Genomic DNA, 22,873 nt, shown 5'->3' with positions numbered 1-22,873 from the left:
GGGTGTGCGCTGAACCTATATGCGGCGTGGGGGTCAGCGAGCTTGAGTTTTCCATTCATAGCCGTCGTCCACGCCTATCGCCTAAACAAGGAGCGCGCAAAGGGGTGCCGACACGTGCTTCCCATAGACCACCGGGCTGCATGCGAACGAAGAGCTGCGGTTGCGTCCTCCTGTTGAAGCGGTACGTATAGGATTTGCGTACAAAACCAAAATGACAAACAAGCAAACAAACGAACTGGACAAGACGGCGAGTCTAGCCCTCATTAAAATTTCGTCTCCGTGTGCTGCCTCCTTTGAATTTATGTCTCCTCGGTGTGAAATAAAATTCACAGATAAACTTGGAGTGACCGCAGAGGAATGCGCGTCTGAGAAACGATGTGAACAAGGAAGGAGAAGAAATTGGCCCCGTTTCGAAGAAAAAGGCGGAGGAAACGGGAGAGGGGGGCATGAATTTCAGACTCGCGGTATCGAAAGTTCAACTTGTGATCCCGCGTGCGCATGCACCAATTCGATTGATTTCTGAAGCACGTAATAATATCGTTGCCTCGCGAACCGAGCCGGTCCGGCAGGGGCCGGAGTGTTCCGAGGCCGGTGAGCAGCGTATGCCCGCTGCGCGAAAGACCGACTCGTATACACTAGCCGATCTTCGCTGGCTGGCTAGCACAGAGGGCGCGCGGAATCGACTAGCGGGAAGTGCGCTTTAAGTTTTCTCCTTTTTCCCCCTCCTATTTCCCATGGCTGCCGACACCAGTCTTTCTTTCGTTCTTTCTATACTTCTTTTCTCTCTTTGTGTTTGCCAGGTATCGGCGAGGGGTAGATGGACAGGGCCAGGTGGACCCCGCAAAGAGCTGCGCCCGTTTGTCGGCCGCTTATACCGACGCATTCATTATGAAGTCACCCCACGGACGCTAATTTGCGACATTAAAGGTTTGGAAAGAAGACACCCCACTCCCCCCACCCTTTCTCTTCCTTTCTTCTCCCATTGAGAGAACAAGCGGCAGAGCTGGAAAGAAGTGCTGCGCGAGAGAGGACCGTTACTTGCGTAGGTCCATTCGGCACGCGTTGTTGTTCAATTGTCTGTGCACTTGTCAGACCAGGATTGTTTATGGTAAACGTGCGCGTGCGTTCAGAAAGAGAGATGTCATCGATAAGAACGTACTGCGCGCATTTTTCTGACAACGTTATAACGGTATACCCGTGGCGGCAGTGTGACGTGCTGGTTTTCAAAAACAGTGGTTGGTTTTATCACTGCGACAGCCGCAGCAACGCTAACGCACTGCGTGCAATCAAGTTACGCGAGAATAAGTGGCGAAAACCGTCATATGCAACATATACACACAAAGCAAGGTTCACAAATTTACCGTGAAGCACAGTCCTGTACTCCGTAGCACTTTGCTCCATATAGTGTCAGCTGTGCTGTTTGTAGCAATATATATATATATATATATATATATATATATATATATATATATATATATATATATATATATATATATATATATATATATATATATATATATATATATATATATATATATATATATATATATATATATATATATATATATAGTCAAAACTCGATTTAAAGAAACCCGATTTAACGAAAATCTCGATTTAACGAAGGTATCCTAATTCCCCCTCAGACGCCCATAGGGTTCAATGCTTTGACTAACCCGAAATAACGAAACCGATTCCGTGATCTGTCCCGATTTAACGAACCTTTTATCGAGAAATAAAGGTGAAAAAGTGTTAATTTTTGGTCTATTTTGTAGACAGCACCCCAAAATTTATTGATTGCGAGTCAGCGGTAACAGCGCGGAGCATCTTCATCCCGTCGCTTTTTTCAAACTGCGCGGCGCAAAACGAGTTTTAATTTTGAGTCGAGCTCACGAGATGGCGCCAGCAGTAAAAAAGTTTCGTGCCACATTTCATAGATGGCGCTGTTGCAGTTCGCGTTTTTTTTGTGTGTTTGTGTGTTGTGCTCTGTGTTCGCTCTTGTGCGGATTTCCCCGTGCCTTTGAACGCACGTCTTTGTCAAGCTCAGCTTGTTAGGCCTCCATCAGTCTAGCCTTGCTATCGTGAACGCGGACGGGGTGTGTGCGAGCAAGCGCGCCGCTAACCCTCCTGACTAGCAGATGGAGCCCTGCAAGAAACGAAAAAGGCTTACCCTGGACAAGAAAGCGGACATAATTCGTGCTGTGACAAGTGGACAGAAGAAATGTGACGTGGCTGCATCACATGGCATTCCAGCGAGTACTCTCTCCACAATATTGAAAGGGAAAGATGAAATCCTCCGCGCCACTTCGTCGGGGAATCTCTCGCGCAAAAAAACGCTGAAGACCACTCCTCAAAGCAAAATGGAAGAGGCCCTCTTCGCCTGGTTTATGGATTTGCGGGCGAAGAATAGTACTCCCGTGAGTGGAGACCTGCTCCAACAAAAAGCTCGCTCTTTCGCGTGCTTGCTGGGCGACAACGAGTTCAAGGCAAGTCCCGGCTGGCTGTCGCGCTTCAAAGAACGACACGGCATCGTCGGGAAAGTGCTTAGCGGTGAAGCGAGCAGCGTAAGCATGGCTGTAGTCGGCGACTGGCAGTCTGAAAACGTGCCCGACATTCTGGGAAAATATGCCCCCAGCGACGTCTACAACGCCGACGAGAGCGGTCTATTCTACCAAATGCTGCCTAAAAAAACACTCGCCCTGAAGGGGCAGGCGTGCCACGGCGGCAAACACAGCAAACAAAGGCCGACTCTTTTGCTGTGCGTCAACATGGACGGCACCGACAAACGAGACCCGCTTGTCATCGGAAAGAGTGCGAGGCCGCGCTGTTTTAAAGGCACCAAAAAGCTTCCTGTGAAGTACGTTGCCAATTCAAAGGCGTGGATGTCGCGTGCCATTTTCGCTACATGGCTGAAGGAATTTGACAGCGACATGTGTCGCCAGAAAAGGAAAGTGTGCCTGTTGCTGGATAACTGCACGGCCCACTACGTTGCAGAGGTCGAGCTGACCAGCGTGGAGCTCCGCTACTTCCCCCCAAACGCAACGCCCGTGGTTCAGCCCCTGAATCAAGGGATAATTAATAGCGTGAATTGCGCATACAAGCGTCGAGTCGTCGACAGAGTTCTCCTCAACCTGGAGCTGAAGCGCGAGACGAAAATAGATATTTTTATGGCGGTTGAGATGGTGGCGGCGGCTTGGAGAGCATTGAGGCCGTCGATAATTGTCAACTGTTTCAGGACTGCCGGTTTCGGTACACTAGGCCCTGAAACTGCCGAAGCTGGTCCGGACTGCGCGAGCGCCGTGCACGAGGATGAAGATGCCTGGGAACACCTTCGCTCAGTGGATGAAGTGCCCACAGGCATAAGTTTCTCAGACTACGTGAACGCCGACGCAAACGCAGTCACAACGGAAGTTTTGACTGATGCCGATATGTTGCGGCTTGTAGGAAGCGTGGAGGGAGTGACGGCTGAAGACGCTGCCGACGACCCTGCAGGTGCCGAAGCTCCCGTGCCGACACCAGGTCAGGTGATGGATGCTCTCCATCTGCTGCGACATTTTGCCGGCGCACACGAGGGGACGGAAGACGCGCTGGACGCACTTCAGACCTACGAGAAATCGGTGCGGCCGTTGCTCACAAAGCGCACGCAGGTAAAGATCACCGACTTCTTTGGCGGAAAATAAATTTGTAGTCCCCTCGGGCCTTTCTTGTCGAGTAAGAATTTTTGTTGTTTCTTTTCATACGCGCTAGCGGCGCCGGTCGTGGTGTTGGCGCTATCCACTCGAAAGTAGTGCGGGGGGTCATGACGATGACCATACGGACCCCCAAAGATTGCGCTGGTTGTATGATTACCAACTTTGGCGCCAATTTGTCATTAGCTGTGTGGCTTGCCGTCCCGTCGGCGGTATTTAGGGAAGATTTTTGCGCCGCTAGCCGAACCGTCCTTTGGGTCGGTGCTACCGGCGTGTATTCGTCACGCGCGAGTGCGACGAAAAGTGAAAATGGTACGTGCTAACCGATACGACCGCGATAAGCTGGTACGGTTTATGCGGATGCAAAATGCATTATGTTCAATGGGTGCTCAGTCGGGGACTTGACTTTACTACTTTTAAAACGAAAGTACTGTTTAAGCGGGTACGTTTTAACGAGGTTTTACTGTAATCGAATGTACTGAATTATGTGCCCAAGAAATGCCTCATTCAATTTAACGAAGTTCTCGATTTAACGAAATAATTCACGGCTCCCCTCAACTTCGTTAAATCGAGTTTTAACTGTATATATATTATATTTCACAATTTAAAACGCAAAGCAATCCAAAGTGCTTAACACTTTTACATCATGATGCTGATGCAGTATTCTTGACGAAGTTCTTCTCACACCATTAAAAATATCTAATTTATGGACAAGCGCCCTGTCTTGACGTGCTGTCGCCTGTAAGGGGTGGGTCCTAAGAAACATTTTTTTCCCCAGCAGTTCACTCTAGAGAAGACAGAATCTGGCCAGGGAAAAGCGTGCACCCACTTGAAAACTGGTGGGTACCCGGCAGCACTGGCATTTGAACCCCGCGCTCCCTCATACAAAGTGAACGCTCTAACCACTTCGCCACCGCTGGGCACTTTGCGATACTCTCGCGTCACCCTTATGAACGTTTCGTTTGACGAAAAGAGTATTGTCTTCAAGGGAATAAACTCCAGGAGGATGAAATACATCTTCCCGCGCAGAATTCAATTTTGTGTGAAACCTTCTTAGCTAGGTTGAGGCTTACGACTCCTAGGCTGACCGTTCGAGCATGCGTACCCAGGCCATCTCCCAGGTATGTAGCAAAGCACCTACTTCATTTCGATCTCCGAGAGTATCAGCCAAAGTGCGCGCCGCGACGAACGAAGCTAGGTGCTGGTAAACCTCTCGCGTCTCTGGTTCGCGAGGCTGACAAAAACGCGGCGCAGTGCTGAGGGGCGCACTTGAATGCAAATTTTTCTATTTCGACGGCGCAGGCTCAACTCTCCTGCTGCTTGCAAGTCAATGCGTCTTTGGTACCGCCGGGAAAGCCTCTTTGGAAACGAAGGATACAGGCACTCGCATGTATACGCTGTGGACGCCTAAACATGAAGGCATTTGCTTTTCGCGCGTAGAAACTGTGAATAAGAAGCACAACTGGGAACTGTTGCGGCACGAAAGCGTGCCTCGCTTGTTTGACAAAAGACGCGCGGAGGAGTAACAATCCTGAAATTGGCAAGTTTCTAGCACCGGCCATGATTAGGAAAAAAAAAATGCCGCGCAGCACGAAGCGCTTCGTGATAAACAGGGTATGGCCTCCGAAGTCTACTAAGCTCCATCTACTTGCCTTACGCCTCAGTCTTTGCCGCGTGTGATGGCCACGGCGCCTTCTGGTCGCCTCATCGGATCCTGCGACCTCGTGAAAGGGCAGAAGAACTTCCGACTTAGTCGGTAAAAGCACCGGCGAGGCATTCGCATGGACCTTTCGTCGCTTATCCTTGCTTTATCCACTTTCTTAAGTCCCTAAGATTGGCGTATTCGGGGCTAAATCCGGCCCTGATTAGTGTGACGTCCTGCGAGGACTTGTTTTTTTTTGGGATGTTACTTTTGTGCGCAAAATAAAACGAAAAAAAAAAGCGTCCCAAAAAGGTCACATGAAGAAGTGGGATTGCTCAACTGAAAAAACAACATTCTTCGGATGCCTGCGTACCGCGACGACAAAGGCCATGTTGCTCTACATGCTTGACCAACAGTTCGGAAGTACAGGATCCACAAATTTAGAGTCGTGAACAAGGCTGAGTTGTGTTCCTCCGTTAAAAACATGAATTAGGTGTACAAATACTGCCTATGCACTGTTATATTCTCCCTGACAAGCGTGCACTATTCTTTTTACCGCCTTGAGACCTTTCTACAGGTATGTAATCCTTGCGGTAGACAGAAATATACCCATGAAACCTAAGACACTGCCGCTCTAGAGCAGGCATTTCATTTGAGCGATTTAGTGAACATATATTTGTGCGAGCGAGCCGATGCAAATTACCTGCCTGACAGATCCACTGCGCCCGTGCGTTTTTCGTGCTTCACTGCATCACGGGTCTCACTGAGGTGCTGCATTCTTTACAGGCAAGAAAATGCTAAAGGTCGTCGTGAATAAGTCGAGGTGCAGGCTGGCCCTTAATTAAGTTGTTTGCATTGAATACGCGGTGTAGTGAAGCCGAAAATACTTTATGCGATCGCTCAAAACTATGCTGGATGGGTAGCGCACATTATCGTCTTTATTTTTTTTTAAGATTCCGGTTTTCGGTTCGTTTATTTGGAGGGCTCGCGGCATGAACACTGCAAATGCGATTTTTAAATAAAGTTCAGGCGCGCAGTTTTTCTTCCTTGTGCAAGCCTCACACGCGTAGAACGTGACTAAGGGACTCTCAGGCGCGAGGTCAGGAGTCGTGAGCTGCACCTATGACTGCTGACCTCGAGCAAATGTCCTTCCGCTTCTAATCTTTTTGTATTTACGCAAAACCGCTTTCAAATTTGCTCTAGGGTGGTCCAAACAGGCAAACGACTCGTTTGAAGATTTTATCATAAACTGATTAAAAATGAATATCAGCATTCATTGGTTTCACAGAGGCTTCCTGACAGTGCCTCGGTATTTATTTATCACTCGTTTTCATGGCGGTTCCGGGGAAGAACGCTTGACCGGTTACTTATTTCAGCCATAAACCCGCCCGCTTCCAAAACAGTAGAAACCGCCAGATGAAAAGAGGAACACATTCCTTTCCCCTGGCTTCTTCTGATCCGTTGCATGAAGTAAGACATGCATCCACCACAGATAAAGTGAACGACAGTGGAATTCATATAAGGCGCACGGTTAAGGAAGGATCAACCACCGAGGTACCTGCTCAGTAGTAAGCCATGGAACCTCTCTCCCTTAGCTGCTCGCGGTGTCCGTTAATGTTACATGCGCTTGACGTTCGAGCTCGCCAGATGTGTGCTGCAACGCGAGCACGGCATAGAAGTCGCACAAAGGGCGTCCGAGGGGCGACGGTTTCATGCACACCTTATACTCTTCCCGTTGCTCATCATAAGATTTCTTACTCGTAACGTGTTGGTTGTGAGTGTGCGTTACACACGGAGAATCACTGCCGAACACGCTACGTGTACTTTCGCTACAGCAACACTTCCTCACTGACAGAACACGTCACCTTGGAAATGGTAAGTGGACCAGTTACGCAGGTGTGAAGAGTAACACTAAACACTCGTAAAAAAAGTACTTGGCGAGAGATTTATGTTTTTTTTTTCACTTTTCATCCTGACGGGCAATGAACCAACTGAAACTCGAACGTGACCACACTGGGCTGTTCGCAGGACACCTGCGCGATTCATAAAAGCTACTCGCGGTGATAGGTACCCGACGAAGTGCTGCGAACATGGTCCTCAAACTTTTCTGCATGTTACGCAGTAGCCCACTTCGGCAATAAAAACTCGAGAAACTCTCCGCCGCAAGCGGCGCTGCGCACGCTAAACCTTACGCGCAATGGCAGACCTTTTTATGCCATGAAAGTTTTTTTTTGCATAAATTTCCCAGAAGTCCTTTTTGCACGTGCGCATCTTCGGTGCTGCATAAGGATTTGTGCGCTCGGCGAGAATATTTGCCAGTTTTTATCCGTTCCGGGAAACGAACAGTTGGGCAGGAGCGCACTTTCGGCGCGCCTAGGCACATTATCGATATGCGGATGAGGCGACGAATGCTGCACATCCGCGTACCACGTTGCCCGGGGCTGTATCACTTCTGCCGGCACAGGATGTATTGATCGCGCAGTGGAAAGTACCTCGACTGAGGGACGAGACTGCTAGCCCTGGAGCCGGAGTTTGAACGCTGCGTCACCGGATAACTTTTTTCACCAGCCGCATTAAAGCCGTTTCGCAAGTGCATACACGGTGTTTCTCCGACAAATTGGCCGTTGTTTGGCTCGAGGGTATGTGTAGGGGTATCCCAACGAACATCGTACTTTCCCCGAGAAAAAGGAAGTTGCATTTGCAGCATAGAGTTGCAACTTTATTATACGATATTTGTGCACTCAGTGAGTGGCGTGCCGGGGATATTCGTGAATGCAAGCCTCCAAGTTTCCATGCCTTTGTATGTCAACTGCGAATTCCGAGCGTTGATGTGTAAGTGCGTGTGTGCTGGCGGGTGTGACCGAACAGTGGCGCCAAAACAATGGCCCTGCGTCGTGACTGCAATTATCAGTTGGCTGTAAGCTACAGAAATGACAAAAGCGCACTGAAGCCCATTGGTGCGGACTTCTGGAAACACGTCCAGAAGTAACGAGAGCGCCCGAGAATATTAATGTGCAAACGCATTTGAAAATTCTGAGATCAAGGTCAGAGAAAATTCGTTTACGTGCATCCCGCGCGAGCAGGTTGAGCCAGGAGTCAGGTTTAGAAAGCCCAGCCGACCACGTTTACGTGGCCTCGCTCGTGGCAGGCAAAGATCATTATGGTCCCTGGCGTCGAGGCGAAGCAAAAGTGCGCGCAAGAAACTTGCGATTTCTGCTGGGGGGACTGAGTACCCGAGCAACGCCGACCCTACCTTGTTTACACGGGCTTCGCCGAATGAGATCTTTCTTGGTCAGTCTATCTAGCACCGGCCATTTGACTTAGTCCGACCCGTCGAGCGTTCAGTTCGAATGGCTAGCGTTTACCTGAGCCCGACCGGTAAAGTTAATTCCAGCAAGCTGGCTCGTCCTGTTCTTGGGTTCACGTAAAAGCCTGGACAGCATCTTACTTCATCGGTACAAGGCAAAAGAAAAAAGAAAACAAGAGTTTGCGCAAGTAGACAGCACAACGTTACTCAAAACGTAATCTTGAAGAACGGACAAGAACAAAAGTTTTCAGTGCTTTACTTTTTTCTCACTCTTGCTCTCAGTGCTTTAAGAAGTGTCGCTGTGTTGAAATAGTCACCAGGGCCAACTCCGCCCAACAGACTCACTACCCTCTACGTCCGCCGTCAGGCAGCGACAACTCGAACTAGCGAAATCTTCATGCGCATCGTTGGTTGACCCATGCTTCATGTTTTTGCTCAAGTAGCGATGCAATGATGATGTAGAATATTTTTAGCGCAAGGGAGTAGCGAGTTCGATTAATTTCGGAGTCTACGGCGGCTGTACAAGTGCGACGGAAAAGGGCAAGGCTTTGGAAACCCTTCATTGCAAAAGATATAGGTGTTCGCTTCGAATAGTGTCGTTGCCTGTAACAGCGCCGCTGCTGCCAGTGAAGGGTGCTTGCGCTTTCAGCGAGTCTCGCTAATCTCTCTTTTCTCTACGTTTGCAGGAGCTGAGCGGCGTTTTTGAACCTGGACGGAAGAAATGTATCCCGCCCTTTCCCTCGTGCTCCTTTACGCCATCGCGACGAACAGTAAGTGGCTCCCGGACTGCTTCTAAGTGATAAAGACTGAACATGTTTTATGACACGAGTGTAATATGCTATAGATTTGAGCAAGAAAACGAATGACTGAAGACGGAACACGCCATCTTCGTAGTGAGCAACACTTCGCTTGCGCTAGTATATGCATCTAAGAGCCTACAAAGTTCTGCAAGCAAACAAAGCAAAGCCATCAGAAGAAAAAATCAAGAAACAAAGAATACCGAAAACTAACAACGAAAAAAAAACTCAGTCACTGCTGAAGGGGAGACAGGAACGCCTTGAGTTGAAAGTTTCCAGCTGCGTTCGTCGTCGCTCGCTTTCTCTATACGTAAGCTGAGACCCCCTTCTCTTTCTTTTTTTTTCTCCTCACCCTCTTTATAGGACACTCGAGAAAGTGTGCTTTAAGGGGGGACACGGGTCTTAGAGGTAAAAAAATTGCCAAAAAAATCGATTTTTTGAAAATGCTATTTCTGAAATCTGTTGCCTGTTCTTCTCCAGTCTGCGAAGTTTCATGCATCTAGGATCAGTAGTTTTCGCGCAGTACCAATTTTACCGCCGATATCCACTGAATCTGATCCGAAATTGACATCAAAACGGCACTTTTTCCGTGGCGCGCAGCTCCTATTCTATGCATGCTATCGGAGCCATATTGGTCTCGTTTGAGAGAGCGACCTTTCTTCTTCAATTTCCCGCCACCGATGTCTCCGTCCGCCCATTGGTTGCAGAAAAAAAATGCGCCAAAATAAAGGTCCTACGCGCAACTTCATTCGTTACTCAGGGCACGTGACACGTGTGCGCTAGCGGATTGGCTGAATCTGTCTCCGCCGTCTGCAAGACGCGCTGGCCGTTGTTGACGCTGCAGACCAAGTGCCATTTTGTTGTGCGTTGACTCCGGTGCAGTACGCAATGAATCGCAGGTCGTTAAAATTTCTTGCCAGGCACCAGCTCGGGAAGAAGGTGAAGCGTTCGTTGAGCGATAATTTCAAACCGCGCACCGCCTCACCGCAGTGTGCCCAAGGAGAAGAGCTTCACGCGCCCAGCGACGGGGCCGCCGGCACTGCCGCGCTAGGCCTAACGGACCCGACACCCGAAAGCGGTACCAACAGTGGCCGCGTACGCCACGACACGATATTTTTCCAGCCTTCTGAAGCGAAGAACGCAAAAAAATAGCAGCGGACTTGGTAGAGAGCCTTTCAGCAACGGCAGCAACAGATGGGAAGAAAGAGCTTCTTGCTGACAGCGACGACACCGCGGTTCAGCTGCACAATGGAACTTTGTTCACGATTGTGTGTTTGGATTCAGTGAACGCTCTGCTCGAGTTCGCGAAGTGCAGATCCTGCTCTGGAGTTTTTAAAATATTGAGAGATGAACGTGAATATAGCCTTGCGGTCAAGCTGCACATTGTGTGCATGATTGCGGCGACACGTCGTCGACATGGAGTTCGCCGCGCGTCGAAGGTACGCAGAAAGTGAATCCTTTCACCGTGAATGTCCTCACCACGCGTGCGATGCTGGCCACTGGCAATCGCCAAACGGCATTAAATGATATTTTTTCGGCAATGAATATCAGCCATCGGGCTCTGCACACAAAAACGTGGCAGTCGCATCTGAAAGGCAAGCTGATGCCTGCTGCTAGTCGCGCGGCACGAAAACTGACCAGTAAGTGCGCGCAGTCCGTTCGCGAACTTTACGCAGAACTGAACGTGAGTAATCCTGGCAACATCGCCGTTTCATACGACGGGTCGTGGATGACGCGCGGGCACACTTCCCACATTGGCGTCGGGGCAGTAATTGAACTGTTCAGTGGCTTGGTACTTGACTATGTCGTGCTGAGCAATTTCTGCGCCGGATGCGAGTCAGGCCCAAATGAGGACGACCCCTCATATGGATCATGGACAGCCAGCCATGTGTGCCAAAAGAACACGACGAAAAAGGCAGGAGAGATGGAAGTGGAGGCTGCCCTGATCCTGTTCAAGAGGTCCCTCGAGCGCCACAACCTGCGGTACACTACTGTACTTTGCGACGGTGACAGCAGGATCTACCTTGCGTTGGAAGAAGAGAAGGTGTATGGGTATATACCCATAAACAAAGAGGACTGCGTGAACCATGTGGAGAAACGCATGGGTACTGCTTAGCAGAATGCAGTAGCTGTGGCTCCAAAAGCCTCAGTGGAAGGGGCAACCTAATGGTAGATCTGATAAACAAAATGAGCTCCTAATATGGGTGGGCTCTGAAGACCCACAAAGATGTAGATTCCATGCAGAGGGCGGTGATGGCCACATTTCATCACATCACATCTAATGATGCAAAAAGCAACCATACATTTTGCCCAACGGGGCCGAGCTCCTGGTGCAAGCAAAATGCGGCAAAGGCCAGGGGTGAGCCAGCACCAAAGCATCCCAGGAACCTGCCCCCCCATGTTTGTGAGGCCCTGCTTCCCATATATCAGCGCCTCTCGGACAAGAAGCTGCTGGAGCGATGCCTGCGTGGCAAAACGCAGAACAATAATGAAAGCCTACATTCTATGGTATGGGCACTTGCTCCAAAGCACTCCCATGCATCACTGTTCGCGGTGGAGGCTGCTGTAGCTGAAGCCGTTCTCAAATTCAATGCTGGAAATGTAGCAGCATCAAGAGCGATCCTCAGCGAGCTGGGCTTGAATCCAAGCAACGAAAGTAAAAAGCGCATGCTGGAGAAGGACCTGCGCAGAAGGAAGGCATCAGCACGCAAGCATGCTGAGAACGCGAACATGCAACGGGCCCTAAGAAAGCGCCATGATGGTGGCAAAAGCCAATCAGGTTATATGCCTGGTGCCTATTAGCCCTTTTTGAATGTAAATATTTTTAGCTTTTCCTCATTAAATATTGTTCTGCTTGTTTTTTGCCATTTTCTCAAAACTGTGTTTTGTGTCAAGTTGGAAGTTTGCTCGAGGTGTATCTCAGCACTTAGAGCTGCTAGAGCTACAATGCTTTTTGTATTGTGCAGCTGGAAGCATAACGCATGCAACGCTGGGAACAGGTTTTTAATTTTTACCTTCCAATTTTTTTATTTTCTTGTTTTTTTTCACTCCAATGACCATGTTTCGAGCACCAAGTTCATTAGGCTGCTAAATCTATATCATTAGCTTAATTTGAAAACTGCTTCCAGCGTTGCATTCCTCACACATTGTAGTATCTACCCACGTATTAAAATTAAGTATCTGATTGCCCATTTTCTTCTATTGTTTGAGCAGACAATGGCATGATATATATTAATATCTCAAGAACTAATTGGCCTAGAAATAAACAAATTGCATATTTGAAATCAGCGAAAAAAACTGAATAAGTCTACAGTTTCATCAAATTTGGTCTGTAAATAAAAAAAGAAGCTCAAAGACCCATGTCCCCCCTTAAAAGCCGGTTTTCCTATCCAATTCAAACGCCGCTCTTCAATGGGACAAACTTTACGAGGGAGCAAAACTATCAAGCTTAAAAAGGTTTTCCCTAGAATCGAATAAATCTTTCCTTTTCGCATTACCTATTTACTGTTTTTTTTTTCATTTCCATCGCTCTCTCCTCACATCGCTTCTTGCACCCGCGCGCAGGCGCAGTTTAAGTTGCACCTGCTCTGATGCGGCCTCGATCCGTCCCCTTCGCGTTTCTCCCTATCTCTAACTCTTTCACCGAGCAGCAAAGATCCTTTATCCGTTTTTACGTCGCCCAAAATATTCATGAGTTCTGAGATTGAATTCTTGCGCATGCACTGACACGTGCTGCTACACAAAAGTACGGTCGCACTCGTGTTCGTCTTATTTGAGTTACTTTGGCTGAGTGCTGCCTCGACGGCGCCGCTGTCCAAGGCGCATTCGATTGGACTGCGCGACGGGCCGGTTCCTTAAAGCAGCTCCGCGACGAAGGGAGAGCAGCACGCACGCTGTTTCGTACACTGCCGTCGTCTTCCCCATTTGAGAACTTCGCCCCTTGTTAGTTTGTATGCTTGTTTATTTGGTTGTTATGGTAGTTGTTTTGCTTGCTTGTTTGTGCCTGGCTATGAGAATATACAGTGTAACGGCGAGTGGCATGGGGACGACACATTTCAGCCGGCGACAGAATAGTGTTCGCCGCGGCCTGGAACACACAGGTGAGGCGGCGAGGTGCTCGCAAAGAATGAGCGCACTTATTGCGCAATAATCCTTTGCTCAGTGCACCTGCAACGGGAAGGTTAAATTTTGAGACGACCGCGTCTTTCACGGGTGGCCCGGTGAAAAAGAAAGAGAACAAGCCCAAGTTGGCATATGTGGAATAATTTGGTAAACGTCGTTTCTTGCGTCGGAACATAAAACGATTGCAGCAGCAAATAGGGCACCTGATAGGTCACTTATCAGAAGACGCAAACTTCGTCCATGCTACCTTTTGTCCTTGTGCTGCCTAGGGAAAGGGGAAAGGCGGTGTAACTCTTGTACGCAGCCCTCTACACCTCTCTTCGCGCGGTCGCGCTTAGAGTCGCGAGAATTATATAGGATGCTATGCCGAGGGAAGGCGTGGTACTTTGCACGAATCGCAACCTGTGCACTCCGACACTGAAGCCCAGTGGCGCTTAGCAATCATGAGGAGAAGGAAGATATGAGAAGAAGAAAGGCGAATGCATTCCTGATTTACCCTCAACCAGCATTCGCGGATGTGGCCACAATTTTTTTCAGTTAGGACTGGAACAGAAAATTTGCTGGGTTTCAGTTGCGTCAGGCAGCCGTTGTCATCCAGAGTGCATACGCGGTAGGAATGGGCGCATTCTTAGCTGTGGGCAGGCTCACATGCAAGAAATATCGAACAGTGCCTGTTTCAATATGAGGTCAAGCGAACTTTAGAATTAGAAGCTACAATCGACAAGGCAAGTGCCGAATATGAGTGAACTATTCATAGGCTAACCAACAAACCAAACCTCTATAGTGTTATGGCGCTGCAGTCGGCACCGCAAACTTCAGCGCAAGTTCCCCATACGTATCAGTTTTTTTCAGTGACAAGCAGCAGAAAGAAATAATTCTGGTTTCTTACACTAAGCAGAACGCTGCGTCCGCGGGGAAACACCATTCCCTGGTTTCCGATGAGCATTGTAAGCATTGTGGCTATTTGCTCGAGATAGAAATGACGAAGGTGGCGACCCTGCTGTAGAACATAGCGAGATGGTAAACGGGCTGACGTGCATGACTACTCGTGACGAAGTGTTTTAAGCTGCCCACATCACAGTCCACTTTTCATAGTTTACGTCCACGCTAGCTGGGAATCCTATTTTTCTTTCGTTGTTGGCCCGACGTCATGTAAATAATCTCCTAAAATCTCCCTCTTTTTATTACGTCACATAAAAAAAAAACACTTGTGCTAGGAAACAGTTCGGACTCTATAGCGCCCCGCTGTACTGCTGACACAATATTCCCCATGCTGGTCCCCATTCCTATGGCATCAACTTTATAAGAGAAGTGCGGAGCAACGTCCAACGTCCGAGCCCGAGGGTGTAGGCAGGGTAGGTAGGTCGTGCCGTACGCATTCTATGCACTGTATCGCCTGGGGCGGGGTGGGAGAGCATGATATGAACGCAGTACACAAACGCTCTCATACTTTGCATAGCGGAGCACATGCGCGTTATGCAGGACGGCGAGTCGCTCAAATGGAATGAGCAAACGTCTGAAAATTAACGCTTATACAGAGGCGGTGTTTCAACTATAAAACCACTCGGAGCCAACGCTCAGCCGTTACACTAAGACCATTGCATAAACTTTGACCAGCTTTGCTTAACCCCTTAGTTCTTGGGCAAAAGAATAAATTATTCTGGATGCATGTGGCAAGACATTGTTTTTATGCGCATTTATAAGTTTCGTGACAGAAAACGAGGGAGCGCATGTCGCTCTGAGCAGGCAAGGCAGTCTAGCGAGTGGAAGGCTCACTCCTGTATAGCTTCAGAAAGCACGTCCTGCAGCCATTCACCTGTTCTCTGCTGCAGACACTGCCGACAGCACCTCGTGTCTGCTGCAGGTGATGATATGTGTGTGTGGCAGCGCAGCTCGCCGCCTTGTTGCGCAAACTAGACATTACGCGCGTCGACGGACGCCCAGTCTACGCGGGGCACCGTTTCTTGGGCGATGCTATGCCGTTCTTCCTTCGTATACATCAAGCCCAACAATGCTCCGCATTCTCAATGAAACGCAACGCAGCTGCACACACTGGGTCACAGAGCCTGTTGTCCGCAGTTTTGTTTGAAATTAGCAATACACCCAAAGACACGGTGCGCTCAATGCGCGCACTTTATTGCCCTCCCTTCTTGTGTACGGTGGGCCAGCCGGACATTATGCCTGCTTAATTAACCTCCCTGATTTCCTTTCTTTTATCTCGCGCGTGTAACTCGGGTTCAAGCCTGCCCAGTCGTAAAAGAGGGCGCTCACTCAGGAAAATGGCTGTGCTTAACAAAGATGAGGCCATCAAAATAATAGTGTGCTTCGAAGCACACTCACGGTGGCCCTGGCACACGTGCAGCGAGACACCCCACGATATAACCGTGCATGACGAGGTACTCTAGGAGATAAAATGAGTGCACGTAGTTATGTGAGACGGATTGAGACCTGTCTCCATCAACCGTTCGCTTGATACTGACCTCGCATTCTTCTCAGGAATAGGTTTCGATATTGTCTACCGCAGAGAAAGCCGGCTAAGTATACTGCACGTCATTCGCAATATCCCACTGCTTTTTAGCATAAAAAACATTGCATCACTGTGTGAACACGCGCAAGGCTCTATAGGCCTGTCTTCTCCCTGTATCCTTGTTTGTGTATTGTTGCTTAGCATGAAAGGAAGCACAAACTTGTCCAAACTGTCACCATAGTGAGGGGTCCAAATGGAAGCTGCGATCTCGAAACAACCTGTAAAAAAATCTGACAGGTTCGAGAAGGAAACGGACAGAGACTATTCAAGTGAAGGGGATTACATGTGACAGAAAGATTGCTTTAGGTTTGCGAAAAAAAAAATAAATGGCCACAGGAGCACAGTAATAGCTTTTCTTCTCCGTCTGCTACATGTAATGGCTATTTCTTTTCGTACGTGCAAATACTGAATATATTCATTGACATTAGTGTGCATTTGTGAAATTAGCAAAAAGCGAAGAATTCTGAGAAATTTTCTTGGAGAAAACAATGGAAATTTCAGATAAAAGCTCTGAACTTCTAGTATTTCGTCATCACTACATCCCTATGTCGTAGAAAACCAAGAAAAATCGTTTACTTATTGAGAATATATTATTGCTTTATAGCTGAAGTTACACTAATTTATACATGTCGAAGAACATAATGCTGCTCGCACATACTCAGGCACATGCATTAAGTCGATAGATAAATTAAAAAACATTCCGCCACATGCTGTTCCAGCATTATTCACGTTAAGACACCTTAGGTATTTTAGGATGCTCACTCACACTTTGATTTTGAGAAATACGGTGGGGGAATATGTCTTTTGTGATAGTATGAGAATATGATATTCTTCTGCGATCGTAAATGAGAACTACTGACATTTGTACACTGTGCCGTTGTGAACGAGCCTGGCATTGCAGGACAAAAGAAAACTGTAGAAGAGCCGAAATTTCACGCCCAAAATCTCGAAAACAGGTTCATATAACGCCGTATAACTTAAAAGGCAACCTAGTTACAGCAGTTTCAGTTAATGATCGTGTCGCATTCCTTGCGGCCCCCGGCACAGCACACCACTTTACAAAGGAGCAAGTATAACTTTTTAAAGCAGCGAAAACAGGAAACTGAAACCGAAACTCGGTTCGTGTCAAGAAACGATGCTTCTGTTGACGTATCTAATATAAGGCTAAAAATTTGTTCTCGTGGGGATTTAGCAACATTGTGCAGTTAATGTTTGTGGCGTTGCAAAAGCATTTTTCCAGGCTGAAATCGCCTGAACTGAGGCCACATAAACGGTAAACTTTAAAATATATTTGCGCCGGAATAAATTGCCGCACAGCTCCCAAGCTTGGTGGAAATGAACAGGACGAGGAGGAAAACCTGAAGTAAAAGTTTCGATACAATACGTGAATCTAAAAATACACCACAGCAGTGGCCTAGTGGTTTGAGCATCCGCCTTGAATGCGGGAGGTGCGAGATTCGATCCCCAGCGCCGCCGGGTACCCACTGGTGATACAATGGGTAGAAGCTTCCCCTGACATGGTGATCGGCTTCTTCAGGGTGAAATTTTTGGTAAATGGGTCAAAGGTCAAAGACCCATTTACCAAAACCCAGTACACAAACCAGTAGACAAAAACACCTTGTGCCATGGCCTTGTTTGGCCGCAGATGCTCTTCCTCCATAAAAATTCATCATCATCAATCTCGAAAAAAAAAGAAACCTTACTTGCCCTTTAAAAATAGACACTGAAATGCATGGCAGGCGAATCTTGTTCCGTGCGAAAATCAATCTCATGAATTTTTCTTGCTACACTGATATTTTTTCAGCAGTGAAACACGGATTTATTGCTGCGAAAATAAGATTTACAGAATAGAACATTCTCTTTCAGCACCGATTCAAGCTCGTGACGTAAAACCCGAAAGAGACTCCGTTATCACTGACTGAAAGTGAATGGGGGTGTAGCGTAGGCTCAGGGATCTGAGCAATAAAAACTGTCTTGACGTCATTACAGTGTGCTTCCAAAAAAACGGCCAGTGGCGGCGATACTTGCATTCCATATTTTAAAGTTTTCTACCTTATAAATTCTCCGTTTTCAGACACAGATAGTCGTCCCTTTGTCGTTAGAACTCAGTAGTCTACCGATACAGACCAACTTCAATCTACTTTCACTGTCCCTTCCAACAGGGGTACTCATGCCGCGCGATCAACATCGTAAGGTGTTTGTCATGTTTGTAGTATGGTTTATATATGTCTGAAATAGGTAAATAAAGATTGTTCGTTGCCACATGTCAGGAATTAGGCACAGTGGCATAAAAACTGTTGACGCGTGCTCTTAAAGTCATAAAATCCTAATCCCATTTTAGGTATACCGCTGCTATGTGTGTGTGTGTTTTTTTTAACGAGGTTTTTCTTGAGATCAACGGAAAACATAGCAGCGATGACAGGTACCGAAGGGACAAGCAGGGTGCTTGACTGGCAAACGGATGTTATCTGTTTTCCGTTTACCGTAACCCTTTGACACGCTGTGTGCACAACTGGGCGCAAAGCCAACACGCAGATTTTTTTTTCTTCCGAGAGTGGGCTGCACCTAGCAATGCATTGTGTTTCGGGTGAATTTAGCATCCGTCATGTTTCAGATAAGCCTTGTAGGAAACGCAATGAATATTATTTCGCAAAACAGTGAGCGGGGCAGCGCGTCGTCCGCATTTTTTTTTGCAAATATATTTTACCACCATTAGTAATATAATTTGTTAAAAGAAATCTCAAGAGTAACATGCACATTAGAAATATAAATTGTTTCAAGAATCCCTTGGAGGTTTACTTGATAAGATGCGGCATTTAAATTTAGAGATTTTCATCAATTGTGGCACTTTGTACGAAATTTTGTACATATATACAAAAACGTTAACGCTAGTATTCAGCGCTGGAAAATTAACAAATTGTCGTTCTTAAGGCCTGATTACACTATTGAGGCAGACAAATATTTATTTTCGATGTAAACAAGGAATGGCGTCTAAAACAGCAGCCTACACTTTTGCTCTGATGTAGTGTAGTCTAGTGTAAAACTTTTTTATATTTTAATATCGATGTCTTTATAACGTCGAAAGCTGAAAACTTTTCTATTAAAGATGAAAATATTACACTACAGCACTTTTTTGCAATTTTAATGGTGTTTAAATGGTTATCTGCTAGTACAAAAAAGGCGAACACAAAAAAAAGGCATCTGAAACAGAATAGTTGATCGTAAAACCGCGTTCAGTGAGTAACACCTGATTTAATGCGCCGAAAAGTATGTTCTTAGTACGATGCTGCTTGCCTCAGAATGCAAGCAAAATTGCGTTGCTATAACATTCCATTCTACGGTGCTAGTGCACAGTTCACAACATTTAGCAGAAGACGTGGGAAAGTTGCGTCACCACCCGTTGTAATCGCTGTCAACTTTCTGCGGCTGTGCAGTTGGCTTCCACTGTAGTGGAGTGTGCTGTTCTCAGGCGCCCAGGAGCTAATCACACAGCTCTGGAAGCTATCGCCTAGTGTACCACAGTGGCTCAGTGGTTATGGCGCCCGGCTGCTGGCCCGAAAGACGTGGGTTCGATCCCGGCCGCGGCGGTCTAATTTCGATGGAGGCGAACTTCTAGAGGCCCGTGTACTGTGCGATGTCAGTGCATGCTAAAGAACCCCAGGTGGTCGAAATTTCCGGAGTCCTTCAATGCGACGTCGCTCATAACCTGAGTCGCTTTGGGACGTTAAACCCCCATAAAACTAAACTAAAAACGAAAACCATCGCCTAGCGCTAGAGACTTCTACTGCGTCGTAAAAAAAAAATAGAGAAACCTTTCTATTCCCGGGTAGAGCCCCACGAATAATTCAGAGCTACGATCTTCAGGGTCTGCCAAACTGCACTCCACGAGTAGCTGATGAATTATTCGCTTCACTGCGGCTCACCGCGGCACTGTCGTCAACGCCAGCGATATTCAAGTCTCCGTTTGCAGTGCCTCGCTGTTAAATGTTCACGCATTGTTGCAGGCTCATTGAAATATACTGCGACACATTTTCAGCATTCCACACAAATGGTCAACACGCGAAGTATACAAGCTTACTTCGCAAAGAAGACAGGAATGCGCAATCCGTACAGACACGGACTCCCCGAAGATTTTTAAGTGTCATTTTTATATCACACGCATCCGTGATGACCGAAATTTGCGCGTCAGCTTACTCAAACATGTCCTATTTGCTCTCCCTTACAGCACTCAATGCCAGCAGGCTAGAAATCAATGGCTACGGGCTTCGATTCACTCTAGAACAAAGATGTGTTCAGAGAAGCGTACCGGATCGCGGACAATCAGAGCGGACCGCCTACCACGTGACGCAAATGTCACTCCTTTGAGTGACCTTGAGCGTGCTGCACTCCGTCGGACTCGGCACATCGAAACCCAACTTTAAGGAAAAATGGAAACACGAGCAAGTGTGAGCAAAAGTGGAGGGACCACGCCTCCAGCGGCAGGAGCGGCTGCGGGGCTGCACCGCGGCACTGCTATCTCGCGCCGCGCGCTCGCTGCGAGAGTGACCCGAGTGAGGGCAAACTTCGCCCTCGCTCTCACGCTGGTGCTTATCACGCCTGATAAATTTTTAGTGGGGCGTTCGGCTACTCGGTTGTTGACAATGCGACGAAGCGGTGCACTCTAGAACAAAGATGTGTTCAGAGAAGCGTACCGGATCGCGGACAATCAGAGCGGACCGCCTACCACGTGACGCAAACGTCACTCCTTTGAGTGACCTTGAGCGTGCTGCACTCCGTCGGACTCGGCACATCGAAACCCAACTTTAAGGAAAAATGGAAACACGAGCAAGTGTGGGCAAAAGTGGAATAACCACGCCTCCAGCGGCAGGAGCGGCTGCGGGGCTGCACCGCGGCACTGCTATCTCACGCCGCGCGCTCGCTGCGAGAGTGACCCGAGTGAGGGCAAACTTCGCCCTCGCTCTCACGCTGGTGCTTATCACGCCTGATAAATTTTTAGTGGGGCGTTCGGCTACTCGGTTGTTGACAATGCGACGAAGCGGTGCACTCTAGAACAAAGATGTGTTCAGAGAAGCGTACCGGATCGCGGACAATCAGAGCGGACCGCCTACCACGTGACGCAAACGTCACTCCTTTGAGTGACCTTGAGCGTGCTGCACTCCGTCGGACTCGGCACATCGAAACCCAACTTTAAGGAAAAATGGAAACACGAGCAAGTGTGAGCAAAAGTGGAGGGACCACGCCTCCAGCGGCAGGAGCGGCTGCGGGGCTGCACCGCGGCACTGCTATCTCGCGCCGCGCGCTCGCTGCGAGAGTGACCCGAGTGAGGGCAAACTTCGCCCTCGCTCTCACGCTGGTGCTTATCACGCCTGATAAATTTTTAGTGGGGCGTTCGGCTACTCGGTTGTTGACAATGCGACGAAGCGGTGCATTCTAGAACAAAGATGTGTTCAGAGAAGCGTACCGGATCGCGGACAATCAGAGCGGACCGCCTACCACGTGACGCAAACGTCACTCCTTTGAGTGACCTTGAGCGTGCTGCACTCCGTCGGACTCGGCACATCGAAACCCAACTTTAAGGAAAAATGGAAACACGAGCAAGTGTGGGCAAATTGGAATAACCACGCCTCCAGCGGCAGGAGCGGCTGCGGGGCTGCACCGCGGCACTGCTATCTCGCGCCGCGCGCTCGCTGCGAGAGTGACCCGAGTGAGGGCAAACTTCGCCCTCGCTCTCACGCTGGTGCTTATCACGCCTGATAAATTTTTAGTGGGGCGTTCGGCTACTCGGTTGTTGACAATGCGACGAAGCGGTGCAAACGAAGGAGCCCCAAACACGTCGCTGCGTCACAGTAGCAAATCAGAACTGAGGATGCCAATACAAAACGCCTCACGGAAAACGCATTTTCCTGTCTGTTTTCAGTCTGGAGCAGATACGAAACTTCCGCGAGACTAAGATCAAACCGGCCTTTACAACTCCGGAGTGCAATCATTTTTCAGTGTGCTGGCATCCGCCTGCTCCGCTTCTGCGCAACAGTGTCATATCCTGACACTTTGCAGTCCCCCCTCCTCCCTCCCATTCATCGCTACCATCGGCAGAAGATTAGCCGAACGCCACACAAGAAATTTTTCAAGCTTGATAAGTGCCTGAGTGATAGCGAGGGCGACGTTGGTCGTCGCTTGGGGTACTCTCGCATCGAGTGCAGTGCAAAAACCCGAGATAGCCGCGGCGCACTACGGCCCCGCAGCCGCGGTCTCCACTCTCGCTCACGCTCGTACTACGGGCCCTTGTGCGTTGTAAGCATACTTATTTGTCGCTATAGCATTATTCAGAAGCCTCCCAGACTTTTCACCCTCGTTGGAGTAAGGGAAAAGACACACACGGCTCCACGTGTGCCGTACACTGCGCTCGCATTCTCATCAGGGGGCGAAGTGAGGGCGGTAATAAAACGCGCATAATAAAGTCTTGGGTGGCGCTCACGCAGGGGCAGCCCGCAGCCTGGACTGCTTCAAGTGTGTGTCGCTGGACCGCGAGAACCCACAACAACTGCACGGCCGACCTGCTCGAGTCGCCATGCATGTCATCACGCAAGAACCGCAACGGCCTCTTCCCGGCCACCGCCTGCATCAAGCTGAATGGCGTGTACGGTGAGCGTCCCACGGACACGTCACGAACACGCGGCTAAGGACGCGAGCCACACATGACGAGGGCTAACTCGAGCGTGCGGTGTGTGTGGTTGCCTGGCGGAAAAGCGCACGAACAGAGTGTGACTTTCACCTTCATCGCTCGCTGTCTTG

General features: G+C 48.5%; 1 pseudogene; it reads left to right on the top strand.

The window, feature by feature from the left end:
• The first annotated feature begins 11,161 nt into the window (after nucleotides 1-11,161).
• LOC144120062 (uncharacterized) overlaps nucleotides 11,162-22,873 on the top strand; it is a 28,216-nt pseudogene continuing 16,504 nt past the window's right edge.

The sequence above is a fragment of the Amblyomma americanum genome, chromosome 1 (genome assembly GCF_052857255.1).
Source record: "Amblyomma americanum isolate KBUSLIRL-KWMA chromosome 1, ASM5285725v1, whole genome shotgun sequence".
Classification (NCBI taxonomy): Eukaryota; Metazoa; Arthropoda; class Arachnida; order Ixodida; family Ixodidae; genus Amblyomma; species Amblyomma americanum.
Note: the sequence above shows the minus strand (reverse complement) of the source record. Positions and strands in the feature narration are given on the sequence as shown.